The sequence below is a fragment of the Mixophyes fleayi genome, chromosome 12, assembly GCF_038048845.1.
Source record: "Mixophyes fleayi isolate aMixFle1 chromosome 12, aMixFle1.hap1, whole genome shotgun sequence".
NCBI lineage: Eukaryota > Metazoa > Chordata > Amphibia > Anura > Limnodynastidae > Mixophyes > Mixophyes fleayi.
Window position 1 is genome coordinate 5,378,725 of NC_134413.1, and position 7,821 is coordinate 5,386,545.

General features: G+C 40.7%; 1 long non-coding RNA gene across 1 annotated transcript in view; it reads left to right on the plus strand.

The window, feature by feature from the left end:
• LOC142108621 (uncharacterized) overlaps positions 1-4,074 on the plus strand; it is a 30,802-nt gene extending 26,728 nt beyond the window's left edge. The window contains exon 3 of the long non-coding RNA XR_012680188.1: positions 3,318-4,074. This is a non-coding gene — a long non-coding RNA (uncharacterized LOC142108621). The remainder of the gene's footprint in view (positions 1-3,317) is intronic.
• The last annotated feature ends 3,747 nt before the right edge of the window (positions 4,075-7,821 follow it).

Here is a 7,821-nt window from a genome sequence, read left to right on the forward strand (position 1 = left end):
CAGTGGCATAGCTATAGACCTCTTATCCCACATACAAGCCCTCTCCTCACCAGTCGCTCCTCCACCTACAGACTCCACCCCTCAAACACAAACATGCGCCATGCACATTCGACACACCGATTACACCCCAAGGTATTTCTGCTGCACTTAATCTTGCGCATCATGTGACTGACGCAGGGTCACGTGACTCTGGCGGGCTCTCTGAAGTTACTTTCAATTCCAACCTGGTCTTGCAAAAATGAGAAAAACACATATTATGACGCAAGATTGGGACTTCCACATGCACTGCCCCTATGCTTCGGGTGGAGTTTGTATGTTCTCCCCGTGTTTGCATGGGGTTCCTCTGGGTGCTCTGGTTTCCTCCCATATTCCAAAATCATACTTGTAGGGTAATTGAATGCTAGTGACCCTAGTCTCTCTCGGTCTGTGTGTGTTAGGGAATTTAGACTGTAAGCTCCAATGGGGCAGGGACTGATGTGAGGTCTCTGTACAGCGCTGCGGAATTAGTGGCGCTATATAAATAGCCGATGATGATGATATGCTTCCTGAACCCCATGCAAAGGATAACAATGCTTTTTGACCTTCAATAAATCTGCACCTTGGTGAGATAATGAATCGAGCCAGGAGCCCAGATCCCAATAGAACCAGCCAATACCACAGTTTATGGCTCAGACACAATTGCGATCTATTAATGCAGCATAATGTTATACGTTCCCGCAGAACACTGTATAATCTCACTGTCTCTGTTCCCTGGATATTATACACAAAGCAGCAATAACTGCAGTATTGAACAGAATCAGTGAAAACTGTAAAAAAAGAAAAAAACAAACCAACTAATACAACAGTAAAATAAACTTAGAGAAATGACATTGAATTAAAATGAAGTTACTAAAAGAAGACCCAAATGTCATGACTTCACTGCGCACGGGGCCCAGATGTTGTTGTATTACACTCATTACTTTGAAAAGTAATTAAAATGACATACAGAACGTTGCTACTTGTTAGCAATGCTACAATTCCAGGGCCATAGCAATGCATAATTTATTGTAATCAGGTTTTGTACTTTAGTATGTTGTTGTCATTGGAAAGAAAGTAATTATAGCATGTTTTTTTTTGGATTAAGTGTTTTGTATTCAACTTTTGTTTTAAGATATAGACAATGAATTGAGACCAGGTCAACAGGGTCTTAGAATTATTATCCATTTCTAAATGTTCTATTAGAGCATTTAGAAATCTATAAAGAATATTATTAATGTTGTTAAAGGAATACCCAGGCCTCACACAGAAGAAATGATCGCTAGTGTTTGCACAAGTAATACCCAGGATACGTAATATTCATATAATCTACAGGATCAATATCTTGGTTTGCCTAAAGCTGGCATGTTTGGGGGTTGTAATATTGTATCAACAGTTTAATTTTCAGTAAATGAATATTTACAAATCTCAAAGTAATGTTTTCAAAACATTTATTTAAAAACGCTTTGATTTTCTATTTAAAAGTGACAGTTTAGGAGACAATTCTGCTCTGAATTTTGAAACATTTTGGCAATCGAGTGAAACACTGATATTCATGCAAAAGGGTGAAGCGACCAAAGAGATTGAGCAGCTGAGTTCCCAACACCGTAAATGCTGTCACCTTAAGTTCTGGCCCTAGTTAGGTCATTTTGGCCCTCTTATATGACATCATATAAATACATTAAGACCACTGCTTACTTTGGAGTGACAAAGGGCCTAATTAAGGGTTCAGGCTGCCCTAGGCTAATGTGCAAGTAGCGCCCCCCTCACCTAACAGGTAAAAACGAACTCTTCCTTAATTTAAAATCCGACTTCCCTCACCGTCACCAATATTTATATTCCTGTGTTTTTAAAAGGTTCCTCGAAATCTTTGTTACTCATTTCATGTTCATTAAACTCAGAACTGTATAGAAGACCGGTGACATGAATGAGCGCTACCGAGGGTGGTGGGAGGGGCTGTCACACCTGCGCCTGTCACCGTCCTTGTCTCTCCTTCTCGCTTATCCTCAAGCGCCCGTCCAAGGATGACTCGCAGCCTTTTATCGTGGGAATACGTCAAGATTAAACCTTACTACATTTTTCATTCTTGTTTAAATAATTTTAGTTAATATCTCTTCCTGTCAATCTTCCGAAAGAAAAGCATTGCTCCCTAGACTGCAGCCTAGTCAGCCTATTGGATTATTGGATAATCAGGCCTATGACATCACATGAGTGGGCGGGGCTTGTTTTGCAGAAGAGCAAAGAATAAGCCACTGTTGGACTTAACGAATCACCCACAGACGCCTCTTCGGGGCCTCACCACGATCGCACTCCGCTCCTTTTGTCCACTGCGCCGCTGGTTTTCTTTAACGATCTGCACACTATTTAATTAGATATTATATTATAATTATATCTCAAGAAATAAGGACTGCATGGTGTTACAGAACACATTCCTTTCTCCACGAGGCATCAATTAGGACTCTCTTATTAAATAGAAGCAATTACATTTTATTACAAGGCTTTATCATGATGTGTCAATGTGAGTTGAATGAAGCAATAAGTTTTGTTGGCGTTTAGTAAACACAAAGTTCCACGGAGTGTACAGCAGAGGATGTGAGAAGGAACTGCAGAAACACAAAGACCCGATCAGGACTCACTGCGGGCAATACAGACGGCACAGATGATTAAATATTCATATCAGCTGCTGAACACCCTCTTTGTGCTGCCGGTATGCAGTGTTGTTTGTTTGTTTATTACTTACTTTACCCTCTTTATGCAGTTTTTAGTAGAGATGCTCACTGACCCCCGTGAACTGGTTTTGGGTTTGGGTTTGGATCTGGATTAGCTTTGTGTTTTGGTCTTGGTTTTGGTTTTGGCAAAACCGCCCTCGTGTGTTTTGGTTTTGGATTTTTTAGAAAAAATCCTAAAATATGCTAAAATCACATCATTTTGTACTTTTTTGGTTCCTACATTATTATTAACCTCAATAACACTAATTTCAAGTCATTTGCAGTCAATTTTGACCACCTCACAGGTCACAATATTATTTTCATACACTTTCGGACAAATACTGCAGCGACCTGGCTGGATGGTAAGCGACAGAGCAATGACACAAACACACAGCAGTTCCTAGTACATCTAGGACACATTGGCACACAGCAGTGGCAGAAAAGAAAAAGGGACAAAGGGACTCCAAAAAACTGAACTCCACCCCTCTCCCGGGCACCTGGAAACAACATTAAACAGACATCATGTAATGAAGTATATGGTTATATTTACTGCTGTATAATTTATCCTATGTTCACCTTTTTCCGTATTTGTAGGTCTAATGGGCAGCAATGAAAATTCATGAGCATTAATGAGAATAAGGACGACCCACGTACTGGTGGGAGCATGCTCAGTGGGCCCCTGAGAAGTATTATTGTGACATCATCAGGCTGCCAGCTCTCAGTGATATTGGCTCTGAATGGGAACTCCCGAATTAGCCGCTTGCGCATGCCTGTGTGATGGCGCAATATCCCAGCCCGCCCTGCGTTCCGTTATTACAATGTGCTAGACAAATACGCCCAGAATACGGTTTGAGTGACCACTGGAGAAGAGGAGGTAAATGAGGGTGATAGAGTGTAAGGGTGCGGTGAGGAGAGCTGGGAGCGAGGAAAGGAGGGAAAGGTGGTGAAAAGGTTTTTCGGAAGAGGAATACATGGACTCAGAATTTTGGAAGACCTCCTAGACTCTGGGGGATCCCTCTCTGTCCCTCCCGAACTAACGGCTTGTACATGCACACACGTAATAATGTGTCACACACTTATACCTCCCAGCGGCCCCAATTTTGGAGGGACATCCTGATTCGCAGACCAGAAAAGGAGGTGGGCCTTATCAGCAAAATGGGCGGGGTTTTGAACAAAATTGGCGTGTGGGCGGAGTTTGGTCTGAATGGTGGCATGGCTAATGTTGTCCTGATTTCGAGATTGTAAATGTTGGGAGGTTAATACCCGCATGAGTCCGGGCTAGCACAGGCGCACCAGTCAGTATGTGAATATATCAGGGTACAGCAAGAAGAATGAGGATGTTCATGACTTCAGTGAGTTATCACAAGGCTTGTATTAAGTAAGTCATTTTCACTGTTCATATATATATGTATATGTATATGTATAGCGATTGGGCCCCCGTGCTTCTGGAGAGCTTGTTATTTATCAAGCAGTGCGGCAGTAATTTCACTGACGTTGCCGTAACATTTACAGTAAAATAAAAATAATCTTCCTATCAGCCCAGCTACACAACCCACAACATGGCAGCTTGCACTCTGTCATAAAATGCACTTTATTATTATTTAATTAAATGCATTATTATTTAGAGTACTTTCATAACCTCAGAGGTGAAGCGTTTTAAGTTCCGTGTTTCCTGGTGAGAACTACACGTTGTCACTGTGTCTGTGTCTATACGTACATAGCTATAACATTGTAAGAGCATGAGAAAATGCTAATTGTAATTACTGTGATATTAATATGAGCCGCCTAAATAAACGTCTGATGAGAGATACATTACCTATGTGTCTGATGTAACAAGATGGCTCAATTACTGCATCATCAAGGACGGTGCCGCCTCGCCTTACAACTTATATTAATATAGAGAATAATTTACACTTTACTGTGAAGTAACTGTTTTCCTGCAGCCCACGGCAGAAGGAAGTGTCAGCTCTGTGCCGAGATGAAGGCTGGACGCAAAGATTAGTGCAGAGTGAGCGATAGTTCTTCTTCTTCATCATTAATTTATATAGCGCCACTAATTCCGTAGTGCTGTACAGAGAACTCACATCAGTCCCTGTCCCATTGGGCTTACAGTCTAAATTCCCTAAAATACACACAGACTAGAGCCAATTTGATAGCAGCCAATTAAGCTACTAGTATGTTTTTGGAGTTTGGGAGGAAACCAGAGCACACGGAGGAAACCCAGGCAAACACGGGGAGAACATACAAACTCCACACAGATAAGGCCATGGTTGGGAATTGAACTCATGACTCCAGTGCTGTGAGGCAGAAGTGTTAACCACTGAGCCACCGTGCTGCCCATAGTTCCAAGAAATTCCTCAATTGTCTCTGTTTCAGACAGAGCCAAATGCGTCATTTTGCCCTCCCCCCTTCCCTCCCCCCCCCCCAGAGTTGGCAAGTATGGATTCAACTCAAAGCATCAGCTTAATATATCAGTAAAGTTGTACAAATCAAATTATATAGAGTATTTGTTTTAATACTCAAGGGGTCAATTTATAAACAAGTATACACATTAAGGGATACTTAGTATAAATGAACTGCCTTTAGGGCAGCATATAAAATATATTGATCCCCGTTAAGGAATACTCGTAGACATGTGCAAAGCTGCAGCAGAATTTCACGTGAATAAAGTTTTGACAACAATCCAGCGATAGAATCTTCTGCTTTCGCTTCCCTGTTCTGAAGAGTTCTAAACATTATGCTCATCCTTAGGTTCTAGGTAAACATTAGTCGCTTTAATTGGTCACATAATATACAGAGGTTAAGAAACGCGCAGCAGCTGGGACCAGTCTACATTCAGACTTCTGTAATTCCCACCATCCAATACTCGGCCCTTTGCCTGATCTGTTGATTGTTGTAAACGTTGCTCTGTTTAAAGGTCTTGCAGTATTTTCCTGCAGCTGGCTAACCCTGGCTCCCAGTCCTATCTCGGCACTGGTGGTGCATGGTAATCCGGGGGGAAATGTAGATGACTTTGCTGACAAAGTGATGTTGATGGTACATCAGCCCGCGGTGGCTGACTTAAATGTTGGCTGTGATTGACAGCTGAGAGCTTTCAGTCTGCTACAGAAATGACAGGGCTATACCAGCATATTACTCTTATTTTTTGCTGAGAGTTTAAAATATGTCTGGGAATAAAAATAAATAAAAAAAAACACTCTTTAGGCATCCACAGGAGACAGCAGTTAGTTTTTAGTCTATAAGTTGTTTCCATTAATACCATCATGAGCGAAGGGTTACGGAGGCGATCTACGGCAATTCCGAAGGTCTTACGGTCAGGTTGCTAAAAAATTCAAAGATCGTCCCAGTATGTCCCCTGCAACGATTTTAATTTATTAACGATTTTAATTATTGCAACAGAATTATCGGCAGATCTCCCAACATGAATTTGATGTCAATGTAAATAATCTGGCTATCATTTATTGATATTTTCTCCCATTTGTTTTTATTTGAATAGCAAAAATCGCCAGCTAGTTCCTTTATATCATTAGGCAGACTGTCTAGGAGGTTAAATTAATATTTGCCTGATTTCTATGTTTTTCCTACACCGCAAACCCATATGCGCTATCACTGGACAAAACCACAGTATCGTCTGGTTTATGGTATTGATTTCAATTTCCCAAAGCAAGCAAGTACTGTCTAGTTTAATATAGCTGTTAATTAATTCAGCCCAGGTCACTTCATTTGGAAATTAAGTGGGAAAGGAAGGAGTTAAACATTATTACAAAATTGAACAGCTAAGGCTCAAAGGTAGATAAATAACACAGATTTTGAACACAGATTAGGAACAAAGAGATATCCCCTGCACATTGTGTCAAGGCATTTTATAACAAACACTGATGATTCAATCCCGTTTTACTTATTGTGCCTGATGTTTCACCAAATTTAATGGACTCTTCAGATCACCGGACCTTGTGCTGAAAGTGCAGTGTTTGGTGAGCAGGATTGTTGGACCAACTCTTGTGGAACTAGATATCTCAACCCCTTCAACCAATAGCATGCTGGGTCATGTAGTTCCACAACAGCAATTGTAAAAAACTAAAGTTGAATTCAATAAAACACAAACCTTCATTCTCCACTAAAATAAAAACTTCTCTTTTTGTTTATCATTGTAATATATAATGTGAAATTGTTCATCCAATCTGAGCAAAGAAAAACACTTTAAAGTCGTAACCGAGACATAACTGTACGACCTTCCTTAGCCGCTAGCCAATAACAATTGGCCAGCATGGGAGAATGCTTGTTATTGGCTGAGGGGCCATTGGCTAGTCACAGGCATGAAATGGTAGCGAGCATTTTGGTCGGCTTTGATTTATTTTTATCTCACAATAAATTACAAAGACAACAGGATTTCCCATTGGGTTATAAAGGATCCAGAACAAAGAGCGAAGATATTATTTTATATAAAATAAAAATGAGGATTTGTAACAATGTTTTTTGTGTGTTTTTACTATTTTGTGACAGTGGACAAGGGTCTTAGAGTCTTAGGGACCTCAGTTCATTATATTGCAACTATTTTATCTGTAGACACCCAGCCTGTGGCCCCCAGGTTTAGTGCAAACAAGCAGGGGGCTGGCTTAGCTGGGGAGTAGGGGGGGCAGGAAGTTATCTGCCCCCCAGGCCGGTCCTATAGTGGGCTACCTTGGGCTGAGTCACTGGGCCACCGGCATTTCTTTTCCTTAAAAATGTCCCTAATAGGCTGCTGAGCCGAGTCTTTTATCATTCTTTATTTACTAGTGGAGCATCCTCCCATACTACAATCTGGACACCCCACTGAAATGAATGGACCATTGATGTGAGCAAGATACGGTCACTGGCCAAGTGACCTGCACTGAAAATCATTATATTAATAATTTGATAATTAACCAATAAAGATTTATTTTCTTCCAGTGTACACTGCTATTAACGCCATCCTAAAATGTTTGCTAACAGAATAGATATCGCAGGCAAATAAAAACCCTCCAGACATAACAGTGGCTTTATTTTTAATAATTAAAAGTGGTTTTATTGTCTTTTTTTAAAGAAATATACATTATTTAAGGACTACTCTGAGATTCAA